We start from the raw sequence: 14,086 nt of genomic DNA, 5'->3' as shown, positions 1-14,086 counted from the left end.
CACACAGTTTTATTTGGTGGGGAGGGGGCGCAGTAGGTATGCTTATCACCACTGCTTTTTTCACTCTGACTTTGCACACTATATATATATATATATATTCGTGTGCCGGTGGGGTCCCTTGGCCTGGCCTGCAGGATCAGGCCGAAACCAGCAGTCCGACATCCCCAGGGGTCCCGGATTGGGAGAGGGTGCAGGCCAGGCAGAGGGACCCCACCGGTGCACAAATCGTATACCAGGACTCTAGTATGCATATAAGATCCTTGGTTAATCTCTTCTTGCCCTCCCCTCTTCCCCCTGCCCTCTGAGATTCATCAGTATGTTCCATGTTTCCATGCCTGTGCATTGAGTGTCTACCCCCTGGTAGTCAGTGCACATCATAGCTACCAGTCAACGGTTGGACAGTCGGACACTTAATATACTAGCCTTTCATATATATAGGTATATAGATATCCCTTCAATGTGGAAGACCCTGGTCCCTAGGAAACTTGGTCTGAAACAGAAACTCATAGCTACATTCAGCGCTGCAAATGCAAAGGGAAAGGGGCTTCTTCTATCCCGTTGTCCCTTCCCCCACTTTAACTCTCATGAGTCTTAGCTTTATGCTCAGGAATGACAACGTCTGTCATATTTGAACACAATAATGAGTGTGAGCATTCCTTGTAAACTGTAAAGAGCTTTTTAAATAAGAAAGGTATTAGTGGCAGGAGATTGGGACATATGGAAGAGAAGGAGAGGAATGCAATCTCTTTTTCCCATAAATCTCAGCCAAACTGCATTGAGTTATCTGAAGGCAGAAGAGAGCAAATATTGGGGTAAATATTACAGAGCCTAGTAATAACAAGGCCATCCGAATGCCTACTGTGCTTACTTGTTGCCCATCCAGCAGCCTAGAACCGTGGTCGGCAAACTGCGGCTCGCGAGCCACATGCGGCTCTTTGGCCCCTTGAGTGTGGCTCTTCCACAAAATACCACGGCCTGGGAGAGTCGATTTTGAAGAAGTGGCGTTAGAAGAAGTTTAAGTTTAAAAAATTTGGCTCTCAAAAGAAATTTCAATCGTTGTACTGTTGATATTTGGCTCTGTTGACTAATGAGTTTGCCGACCACTGGCCTAGAACAACGGTTCTCAAAGAATGGTTCTGGGATCAGCAGCATCAGCAGCACATGGGATCTTGATAGAATGCAAATTATTGGACACCAGCCAGATCTACTGAATCAGAAATCTGTTTTAACAAGCCCTCCAGGTATTTCTGATGCAAGCTAACATTTGAGAACCACTGGCCCAGACTGTTAGTGAAGGGGACACTGACTCTGAGTCACAGGGATGATCTCCACTGTTTTACAGTTTAACAATCCTTTTTACACCCATCATACTATTCTAGCCTCATGTCAGTCCTACTAGCCTGTGAGTTTCCTTCTTTTTAAAAAAATATATTTTATTGATTTTTTTTACAGAGAGGAAGGGAGAGGGAGAGAGAGTTAGAAACATCGATGAGAGAGAAACATCAATCAGCTGCCTCCTGCACACCCCCTACTGGGAATGTGCCCACAACCAAGGTACATGCCCTTGACGGGAATCGAACCTGGGGCCTTCAGTCTGCAGGTGGACGCTCTATCCATTGAGTCAAACTGGTTAGGGCTAGACTGTGAGTTTCTTGACTCTATTCCATCTTCTTCCCATTCTAATCACTCATCTTAATGTACATCCTAGAAGAGCCTAAGTTGTTAAGAATTTGCTTTCTAAACTAGGCAGCTCCATTTTTAGAAGATGGGAACTTAGGATGGGTTGGGAATGTAAAACCACCCCCCACATCCACTACACAGTATCAGACACAACGTAGAAGAAACTCAAGCCACAAGCTTGCAGCATTTCCAATGGTGAGGGAAAGGCTACATGCAATGAAGACCTAGGCAGATCTAGACAGAACCAGTGGGGCAGATCCCCAGGGTGCAAGATGTCAGGCAGAGGAGTCTACTGCCCCCTGCCTGACTGGCCCCAGAGAAGTGCAGGGGCCCCACAGACCCTGGGCCAGTCTTGGGGGGCAAGCAGTGACCAGCAAATGGTGAACCTACATGGACACATGTTCATGACCTGACTCTAAGCTGAAGAAAAGTGGAGAGATGGTGTGAAGCTTTAAGGAAGCAGAGACTATTATCATTTTGACTTATGCCTCATTTCTGTACTAGGTTGAGCTGACCTTAAGTTTGATTTTTTTAAATTTCATTTGTTGATTAATTATTTGGAGAGAGAGAGAGAGAGAGAGAGAGAGAGAGAGAGAGAGAGAGAGACATTGATGTTCCACTTATTTATGCATTCATTAGTTGATTCTTGTAAATGCCCTGACCAGGATCAAACCTGCAACCATGGCATATCTGAACAACACTCTAACCAACTGAGCTACCTGGCCAAGGCCTTGGTTTTTATATTATCACTAGAGGCCCAGTGCACGAATTCAGGCACCGGTGGGGTCCCTCGGCCTAGCCTGCGGGATTGGGCCGAAACCATCTCTGACATACCCCAAGGGATCCCGGATTGCGAGAGGGTGCAGGTCAGGTCAAGGGACCCCACTGGAGGGATGCGGGAAGTTGGCCAGCCAAGGAGGGACTGAGGGAGGACTCCAGGGCATGTCCAGCCCATCTCGCTCAGTCCTGATTGGCCGGACCCCAACAGCAGGCTAACCTACCGTTTGGAGCATCTGCCCCCTGGTGGTTAGTGCACGTCATAGTGACTGGTCGACCAATTGACTGTCTGCCCTCTGGTGGTCAGTGCACATCATAGCGAGCAGTTGAGCGGCCTTAGCATATCATTAGCATATTACACTTTGATTGGTTGAATGGCCAACTGGTTGAAACGGACACTTGGCATATTAGGCTTTTATTATATAGGATACACATAGCCAAATTTCCTATTTGTGGCCATATTTAACAAGGTGTGATGCAGGTCAACAAAAAGTCTGTGGTGTGTTTCATGAAATCAACTAATACTTTACATTCTGTTTTGGAGAGGCAGGATAGCATAGTCGTTAAGACTTCAGGCTCTGTGACCAGACTGCTTGGGGACCAATCCTGGCTCTGCTCTCCACTGAGTATGTGATTGGAGGCCAGTTCTCTAGCCTCTTTATGCCAAGATTCCTCATTTGGAAGGGGGGATACTGACTGTATCTACCTTAGTGGGTATTGGGTATATATATAGGGTGGGCGAACGTAGGTTTACAGGAGTTCGGATGGAAACAGACATGCAGGTTATGATTATTGCAATGGTTTTATTAACTCAGAAGGATGTATATTTCATATACCCTCACAACTTTAAACCTACTTTTGCCACCTCTGTCTGTAAAGCACTTAGATGTTGCCTGGCACAGAGGGAGGGCGATACCGATAATCAGAGATGTCATCTGGTTTCAAAAGTGTTGCACATTTCACTCCAACGGTTCTGTCCTTGGTAGTTCATTTAAATGTGTCGCACCTACTTCTGACTTCCACGGAGGGTCGTGCTGTAGAACAAATATGCTACTGCCAAGAAAGTTTGAGTGGAAAGTCTGTGTAGAGAGCTGTGTGACCTGCAACAACCAGTTTGAAGCGGATAGCACATTTTCATTAGCCATAGGAAATACTTGAGTACCTAAGATAAATAGAACCTGAAAGTATTTTGATTGAAATTCTATTTAAAGGATTGGATCCTTCTATTTTTCTAGGTTTCTTTGGGAAAATACAGGCACATACTATGTTTCGATGTTCAAGATGATCTACCTAGATGGATATTGTAAGGATTAACTAGACAATGTATGCAAAGAAGATTGACACATGGTATGTGCTCAGTAAACATGAATGAAACAAAAATAATCAGCTTGTCCAAGCCCCGGTCTGCCACATGAGAAAGGCAGAATTGTCCCACGAAGATTAATGCTTTTTGTTTAAAAGGAAATCCCAGTTTGAAAGGGGGCTCTCCTGGTAGCATCAAGTTTCTGAAACCAGTAAGTTGTATAAACAAGGATAAAGATAAGGGTTGTGGAATCCTGTTCCTTTGTCAACAGCCAGTTCATTTAGCTTGATAAACTGATAAAGTTTTAATTATAGAGGATAAGTTACTGAGATCAACAAGTAAGCATAGAGTAGGGTGTGTGTGTGTGTGTGTGTGTGTGTGTGTGTGTAAAATCAATTAAGTCTGAGAAATAAAAGGCTTCTTTTTGCCAATAGCAAGAGGCTTGTAGATTATCCAAGAAAATTGTTTCCTATTCTGTAGAAATTCTTTAAAAAACATTTTTATTAAGATTATTTTACTTTATTTTTTAAAAATATATTTTATTGATTTTTTTCTTTTTTTACAGAGAGGAAGGGAGAGGGAGAGAGACTTAGAAACATCGATGAGAGAGAAACATCGATCAGCCGCCTCCTGCACACCCTCTACTGGGGATGTGCCCACAACCAAGGTATATGCCCTTGACCGGAATCGAACCTGGGACCCTTGAGTCCGCAGGCCAACGCTCTATCCACTGAGCCAAACCAGTTAGGGCAAGATTATTTTATTTTTAAAAGTTTTATGTTAATTTAAAAACACATTTTACGTATCAAATGGGTAGGTAGTTTTCGAGAGATATTTTAAACATATGGAGTAGACTGCTTTTCTGAGAAGGTGAAAGCATTCTTTAGAACGACTAGATATAATAATTTTGATTACTGTATTTTGATACCAGTATCATTACAAATATTCCTTTGTGGATGTACTTTCTTCCCTTTCTTTCGGAGATATCCATTTCCCCTTAAAAATAAATTGGGTTCTGTTGGATTGGGAGGAGGAAACTATGCAAATCATCCTCAGGGAGATTGGCTGGATTGTTGATTACATCACCATCCCACCACCGCAATCCAGGCTTTCTATTGGCTATTGTAAAAGGCAGGCAGGACCAGGAAGGCTCTGCTTCACTCGTGAGTTGGAGAAGGCTCAGTGTCTAAATAAATGTTATCCTGTTTTTTATTTAAAATGTACTCAGGAGCATTTTCCAGATATCATTACATTTTCCATGTTACTGCATATGCAATTAGACATATGCTAAGTAAACGTTTAAAATGACAGCTTACCATTCTATCACGTGAATATATCATGGTTTAACCACCTTATTCTTAGATAATTATTTCAATTTTTCACCTTCAGAAATAAACTATAATTACTCTTTTTATTCAGAAGTGTTATATATTATTCCTCCATAGCATAGAACCTCTGATACCGGTCAATGTTTTAAAGGACTGAACAAACTGAACAGATTGCCCCTCTTGTGACCTTTGCTCTCAACAGCATCTCCAGACCTGGATGGGAGGCTCCAGGGTCCGGCTTACAAGCTGGAAGTTTCTGTTTCTCCTTTCAGGCAGGATGCATATTTCTCATTTTGGGTGCTTGTTGCTGCTCCGTGATGGGAGAAAAGTCACAATAATCATGGCCATGAACAGAGGAGGTTTGTGAGGCATAAACTTAAACCCTGATTATACTGCTCTGTGTGAAAGCCTGGGACTGGTAAAATGGCTGCTTTGTGTCCTTCCCCGTCCCTATAGGGAAACCATACAAACCTCCGGACAATCTGTTACTTAAAGCTGAAAATGCTAGACCTTAGAAAAACAAGGAAGAAGGAAAGAGAGAAAATGTCAGCTTCGCTCAGAGAAAACCCGTTGTTTATTATTTTACTTCTGAAGATAAATACCTTCGGCAGTTTCAACTGTTATTCTATGCGGTACTTTTAGATATAATAAGAGCAAGCAGCTACCATTCACAGAGAAACCTAGGTGTGAAGCATTTCGCTGGGAACGTTGTGAACTCTCGCTCACTTAATCCCCACAACAAGTCTGCAAAGGCAAGTGTTACTCTTACACTACGAAAGAGGAAACAGGCTTGGGAGAGCCTACCCCTTTCACAGGCCTGAGATCTGCTCTGTGCTCTGCCTGGCTCGAACCCTAAAAGCCTATAGCTCACCTTTTCACGACTGTAATTCTGAGCCACTCTCGTGGTAAAGAATTTATCAATGAGTATTAGTCTACAGTTAAGTATACCGACATGCATTCAAATATATTTATGAAACACATATGTACAAACGCTTTGCAAGATGCCTGTGGAAGGTAGAGAACAAAAGGAAGTTGTTGGTCCCTACCTTTGCACTTAAAAAAGTCCAGCCCTAACCAGTTTGGCTCGGTGGATAGAGCGTCGGCCTGTGGACTGAAGGGTCCCAGGTTCGATTCCGGTCAAGGGCATATACCTTGGTTGCGGGCACATCCCCAGTAGGAAGTGTGCAGGAGGCAGCTGATAGATGTTTCTAACTCTCTATCCCTCTCCCTTCCTCTCTGTAAAAAATCAATTAAAAATATTTTAAAAAAAAAATAAGGTCTGGTGGGGGAAATGGGACACACCTGAAACATAAAACAACAGCACAGGACTGAAATAGTAATGTCTGTCAACACTCAGAGTGGGGTGAGGGGGCGCGGTGATTACCTACCACAGTCCAGAGGAAGGAGAGAGCTCTCTGGGATAGATTAAAATGACTAAGGAAGAAGTGGTACACACATTCATCCATATCATTCATGTTAAAAGGATAAAATGTTGCTTTAGAATGATTCAAAAGCTTTCAGGTAGGCAAGAACTATATATCATCTTGAATATGTACTCATTCAGTATTTGGATCTCTTCAATTGAACATCTGTATATTAAAGAATTTTTATGGCATAAGAGTCATGGGGAAAACACCTTTTCTTTGTATTCTCTGAGACCACAGAGCAGTGTTTCTCAAAGTATGGTTCATGTGCTATCAGAGTGTTGCCAGGGTGGGATTTCTCCATTGCTAATGGGAGTGGGGTTGTTATATCTCGAGAAAAAGAAGTTTCTAAGACTCACACGGGAGAATGAGTGATTTTTATTTGCGTAGAGTTATATCCCTTGGTTGGTAAAGTCCCATTTCCCTTAAACCAGTCCTGGAGAGTGTGCAGCCGGGGCTTCAGCAGAGCTAGCAGCAAAGCCAGCGTCCAAAGTTTCCACTCTACGGTGGAAGTGAATCCAGGACAGCATCAGGCTTATTTATTTAGTTATTTTTTTAAATTGATTTCAGAGAGGAAGGGAGAGGGAGAGAGAGATAGAAACATCAATGATGAGAGAGAATCACTGATTGGCTGCTTCCTGCATGCCCCCTACTGGGGACTGAGCCTGCAACCAAGGAACGTGCCCTTGACCGGAATCGAACCCAGGACCCTTCAGTCCACAGGCTGACGCTCTATCCACGGACCCACACCAGCTAGGGCAGCATCAGGCTCATTTTAGTCCATCAGCCCATTGTGTGTGGGGTCCACATGGCGGTGGGCCTTGTGGGCGAATGCAGAGGAGTAGACTCCCTGCAACAAGAGAGCCAGGAACGCGAGAGGGCCGAGAGCGGGAGCTCCCTTTCTTCAGGAGCTTAGATGCCTCAGATTTCACGCCCTTGCAGTGGCTTTGCCTATTCTGGCCCATGACCTACTCCCAGGTGTGACTGACAAATAGTCACCTTCTCTACATCACCTAGACGTTACTGGGCACGCATCGACTCTTCCTTTGTCCAGTCCCTTCCCCCAGGTTCTGTGGGGAACAGACCTGGAGAGTGTTAAGCTGCAGCTTCCTGGCACAAATGGCATGCCTGTGTTATCTGGCCTTCCCTTTGCTCCTTTCCCGTTAATTAATTAATAACTGGGTTAATTACAATGGTATCACATGGATACAATGGTATCACATTGACAACATAAATTACCTTGGAATTTAGGTATACATGCAGATTTCATATGTTCAGATTCCCAGGCCCCACTCCAAACTGATAGACACCAAATTGCTGGAGGTGGAACTTGAAAATCTGCACTTTAAATAAGTATCCTAGGTGATTCTCTTTTTAAAAATTATTTATTTATTTATTTATTTATTTATTTATTTATTTGTTAATCCTCACCCCAGGATATTTTTCCATTGATTTTTAAAGAGAGTGGAAGGGAGGGGAAGAGAGACAGAGAGACACATTGATTAGTTGCCTCTGGCACCCCTACAAGGGCTGGGTGGGGATGGAGTCTGCAACCTAGGTACGTGCCCTTGACCGGAATTGAACCCGGGACCCTTCAGTTCACAGGATGATGGTCTATCCACTGAACCAAAATGGCTAAGGGCTTAAATTTTTATTTATTGATTTTTAGAGAGAGAGGAAAGGAGAGAGAAGAGAGAGAATCATTGATTTGTTATTCCACTTATTTATGCATTCATTGGTTGATTCTTGTATGTGCCCTGACCAGGGATTGAACCCACAACCTTGCATATTTGGACAATGCTCTTAGCAACTGAGCTACACGGCCAGGGCCCTAGGTGATTCTCATACACATTGAAGTTTGAGAAACACTGATGTAGCAGAAGACTTGGTTAATCACATATATTGATAGATTTGTGAGCTAATAATGTCTCCTATTCATTGAGCACTTACTGTATGCCTAGCACACACTCACTTTAGTCTATAAAACAAACTTAGTAGGTAAGTATTGTAACCTCCATTTTACAGTTGAAGAAACTGAGGCTCAAAGAGAATTAAAACTTGCTGAGTTCACCTGGTTAGAGAGAGCTAGCCAAACCAGTTCTGCTTGCCTTCAGTGTGTCTGCTTTTCCCACAATGCCTACCACAGTGTTGCCTAGGGATTGAGTGCCTATTATGTGTCATATAATTTCAACCTAAATCTTTCAATGCCCTCAACTGGTGCTCTTGCCAAGTAAAATAACTAAGATTCAGAGATATTAATTTATAATCTCGAAATTACCTTCCACCAGTGACAACAGAGCTTTCTTTGCTTTTCCTCACGTTCACTTCCTCCTGAGTTTTTAATACTTTTTTTCAGCTCGAGCTCCCAGGGGTCCTTTCTTGGTATAAATTATCCCGACACTTTAGCACCTCGTTTGGAATGGCCAATTGTGAGCTGAAATCTAGGTTCCCTTTCTAACAGCTACCACACCTTTTCTGAACAGGAATGAGAGCCACAGTCTGAATCAAGAGGAAAATGTCAGTTGCTTGGAAAACTTGCTGCTGATCTTGTGACTACAAAGAAAAAGACAACTTCATCAAGGAAGCCCCTTCTGGGAAGGGGGATCACACTGTCCCATGTGAGATCTCATTCTGAAGGATGCATACTTATAAATAATTTTCAGTCTCACACAGCCTGGGGCATACTCACGCAGACAGAGAGACAAAGGGCTGTTTTCATTGGTGAATCCACCCAGGCTTGCCTTGTACCCCTCACAGGGTGCTGGTGAAGGGAGTTAGTACTCCATTCAACATAGAATGACAGTGCAATTCAGCAGTGTATAGCTCAAGTCATATAAATGTCTGTCTGTACTCTTTTCACCAAGTAATACTCTCCTGGGCATTATCCTGGGAAGTAATTAAAAAGAAAGCAAGTAATGGCGTAACAACAAAAAATGTTTATTACCATGAAAAGTCTGAAACAACCCTAATGCCCAAGAATAGGGAGTGAACGAGAAACAATGGCATAAGGACACAATGGAATGGTATGTTGCTATTAAGCAAAATATATACAAGGATATAGAAACACAAAAAGCCTTCTTTAAGTGATGTAAAATGAAAACATTAGAATACAAAGTTTGCCTTGAGTTAGGTTTACAGTGGTAGGCAAACTCATTAGTCAACAGAGCCAAATATCAACAGTACAACGATTGAAATTTCTTTTGAGAGCCAAATTTTTTAAACTTAAACTTCTTCTAACGCCACTTCTTCAAAATAGACTCGCCTAGGCCGTGGTATTTTGGGGAAGAGCCACACTCAAGGGGCCAAAGAGCCGCATGTAGCTCACAAGCCGCAGTTTGCCGACCACGGAGCTAGAATAACGGCTATGGAGTCCCATGAACTTGTGTTATTAGCTATATGGACTGAGACACATCCCTTAACCTGTGTCTCAATGTCCTTGTCTATAAAATAGGGGGTAGACATATCTATCTTCCAGGGTTGTTATAAGAATTAAAGGTGATATAAACTCTATGGGTAAAATTTGTAGAAACCATGATGGGGAGTGCTATTGAAAATTTTATTTGACATGTATTTATTTTTATGATGTCTTAAATGTAATACTACTTTTCCCCCTTTATTCCTCCACATCCTTAAAACATTCCATACACCCTAGGCCAGAGATGTATGCTCAGGTCATCTGGAAACTTGCCCAAATGGATCACTAACCCTTTAAGAAGGGCCGGAGATCAGTGCTGCTGAAATCAGCTCCAGGAGAATGATAGAAGCCCCAGACACTGGCATGTACCGTAGGAAGGTGGCTCCGCTGGGTCCCAGGTCCTGTTTTCCATGAACTTAGAGATGTATGTGCAGCTTGCTACGTAGAACTCCCTCTCTCCTCTACAATTTGGGGATGGGGAATGTTCTCGTGACCAGGATGTCTCCCATCCACTTTTGCTTCAGAATCCTAACCCTCACTTCCATTAAACCACCTCCCTTCAGAGCTGGATTCCTGAGAAAGGGGGTAGGCCAGAGGATGATATGTGAGAGATATTTTCTTTCATCCGAAATAGATTGAGCACACTCTCTGTTTCAGGCATTATATTTGACACGTATGAATACATACATACTAAGCCAGTTGGAATATGTTTTAGAACCCAGGCTTCAGAATCTTTCAGAAAACCTCCACCAAGAGAGCGTTGACACAGAATAAGGTATTGACAGGTTTTCATCTATCCATCTTCCTCCATCCAGGATTGGCTCAGAGATATAAAAATACAACCTGTTGCTATGTTTTACGCTGGGCAGGCAAAAACATTAACCAACAATGAATTCCACTGAAGTGTCAGACAATATAGCGGAGAAAGAATCAAAACCACTTAGACTGGGAAAAGCAATATTATCTTGCTGATGAGAAATGAATTGTGTCAAAACTATGTTCAGGACTTCTGGAAAGCTTTGGGTCAGTTACTCTAAAAAATTTCTAACCCTGACCAGGTAGCTCAGTTGGTTTACAGTATCGTCCCAATACACCCACCAAGGTTGTGGATTCGATCCCAGGTCAGGGCACATACAAGAATCAACCAATTGATGCATAAAAAAGTGGGACAACAAATGGATGTTTTTTTAAAAAAAAATATTTTATTGATAATTTACAGAGAGGAAGGGAGAGGGATAGAGCGCTAGAATCATCGATGAGAGAGAAACATCGATCAGCTGCCTCCTGCACACCCCCCACTGGGGATGTGCCCGCAACCAAGGTATATGCCCTTGACCGGAATCGAACCCGGGACCCTTCAGTCCACAGGCTGATGCTCTATCCACTGAGCCAAACCGGTTTTGGCACAAATGGATGTTTTTCTCTCTCTCCCTTTCTCTCTCTCTCTCTCTCTCAAATCAACAAAAAAGAAAAATTTCTAGAAACTTTGTCCCTCTACTTGGCAGTAAAACAAGATTATCTCTGTTTGGGGTTGCACCAAATTCCTTTTAAGTGTTTTTCCTCTCCATGCTGTGCATCCTAACAGCCAGGGATGCCACTGATGAAATATTCAGCATTGGAATGATACTTGATGTATAATTAAATAGAATGCATTTAGTTCCGTTTTATAGACTTTTGGTCTCCAGGGAGGAAAACATTTATTAAGCACTCCTATGTGCCAGGCAATGTACTAACTGCTTTGCACATTATGCCATTCAATCTGTACAACCCTGTGAGTTAGGCAGTACTAGGTCTACTATACAGATGCAGTAACCGAGGCTCTAAGAAGCTAAATTATTTGCTTAAGATCACAAAGTAAGTAGCAACACAACCAGCTCCGGAACTTGGGTCAGATTCTCTCTAACTCATGCTTTTCCCTAAATTTTTACAAAATTTAATTTCCATTTACTGTGGCTCATCCCAACAAAAGACCGATGTTGAGCACAATCATAGGATTCTCTCTTTTAACAAAAGTCACAAAGCCAGCTTTTAGAACTTAGGTTTATAGCAATCACCATCGTCTCACAGTTATCTTTTTTTTAAAAAAATATATTTTATTGATTTTTTAGGGAGAGGGATAGAGAGTTAGAAACATTGATGAGAGAGAAACATCTATCAGCTGCCTCCTGCACACTCCCCACTGGGGATGTGCTCGCAACCAAGGTACATGCCCTTGACCGGAATCGAACCTGGGACCCTTTAGTCCCCAGGCCAACACTCTATCCACTGAGCCAAACCGGTTAGGGCTTACAGTTATCTTTTATTGAGTGTCTTTTATGTGCTAGGCTCTGTGTGGAGCATTTTCAAAAATACTTTTCCCCTCATTTTAATCTTCATAATAAACTCACCTTAATCCTCATAATAACCTATTATTATCTCACAAGAGGCCCGGTGCACAAAATTTGTGCACAGGGATGTGTGTCCCTCAGCCCAGCCTGCACCCTCTCCAATCTGGGACCCCTCGAGGGATGTCCGACTGCCCATTTAGGCCCGATCCTGGTAGGATCGGGCCTAAATGGGCAGTCGGACATCCCTCGAACAATCCAGGACTGCTGGCTCCCAACTGCTTGCCTGCCTGCCTTCCTGATTGCCCCTAATTGCTTCTGCCTGCCAGCCAGATCACCCCCTAACCACTCCCCTGACAGCCTGATAGATGCCTAACTGCTCCCCTGCCAGCCTGTTTGCCCCTAACTGCCCTCCCCTTAAGGCCTGGTCACCCCTAACTGCCCTCCCCTGCAGGCCTGGTCACCCCTAACTGCCCTCCCCTACAGGCCTGGTCCCCCCCAACTGCTCTCCCATGCAGGCCTGGGTCTCCCCCACTGCCCTTCTCTGCTGGCCTGATCACCCACAACTGCCCTCCCTTGCAGGCCTGGTCCCTCCCAACTGCCCTCCCCTGCTGGCCATCTTGTGGTGGCCATCTTGTGTCCACATAGGGGCAGCCATCTTTGACCACATGGGAGCAGCCATCTTGTGTGTTGGAGTGATGGTCAATTTGCATATTACTCTTTTATTAGATAGGAGGATAGAGTCCTGGTGCATGGGTGGGGGTGGGGGCCAGCTGGTTTGCCCTGAAGGGTGTCCCAGATCAGGGTGGGGATTTCCTTAAGGTGTGGGGCAGCCTGGGTGAGGGGCCTGTGGTGGTTTGCAGGCCGGCCACACCCCTCGGGGACCCAAGCGTAGGCCCTGGTATCTGGGATTTATTTATCTTCTATAATTGAAACTTTGTAGCCTTGAGTGGAGGCCTGGGCCCGCCATGGTGTGCAGAAAGCTTGGCTTCCTCCATTGCCGGGGAAACCCAAGCCTCCTGCTCACTCCATGGACGCAGCCATCTTGGTTGGGTTAATTTGCATACTCGATCCTGATTGGCTGGTGGGTGTGGCTTGTGGGTATAGCAGAGTGATGGTTAATTTGCATATTACTCTTCTATTAGATAGGATTTGATGAATGAGAAAACCAAGACTCAGAGGTGCCAACAATTTGCCCAAGATGGTAAAGTTGCAGGTCAGGGCTAGAACTCAGGTTTGTCATATCCTATATAATAAAAGCCTAATATGCAAATCGACCAAATGGTGGAACAACTGGCAGAACGACCGGTTGCTATGACGTGCACTGACCACCAGGGGTCAGACACTCAACACAGGAGCTGCCCCCAGCCCGCAGGCCCCAGGCCAGCCAAAGCGGTTGTAAGCAGGGCTCCACCCGCCCCTCATCGCCCTGCCAGTCGCCCCGCGGAGGGAGGTGACTGGCAGTGGGGGTGGGGCCAGCAAGCAGGTGGTGCCAGGCCAGCCAAGGCAGATGCCAGTGGGAGCCCCCTGATTGCCCTGCTAGTCGCCCCACAGATCGGCCTGATCACCAGCCAGGCCTAGAGATCCTACCCGTACACAAATTTTGTGCACCAGGCCTCTAGTTGATAATATAATTTATAAAAGCAGCAGCCATTGATTGAGTGCTTACTATGTGTCAGATACTGCTTTTTAAAAACTTTGACATAATTTGAGATTTACAATTGGCATTGTTCTTTTAATGCTCACAGTAACTCTATGAAGAAGGTACTAAGACTTAGAGAAAGTAATGTCTCCAAGGGCATACAGACGGGAAGGGATAGAGCTAGGATTTGAAT

Source organism: Plecotus auritus (assembly GCF_963455305.1).
Source record: "Plecotus auritus genome assembly, chromosome: 12".
NCBI lineage: Eukaryota > Metazoa > Chordata > Mammalia > Chiroptera > Vespertilionidae > Plecotus > Plecotus auritus.
Note: the sequence above shows the minus strand (reverse complement) of the source record.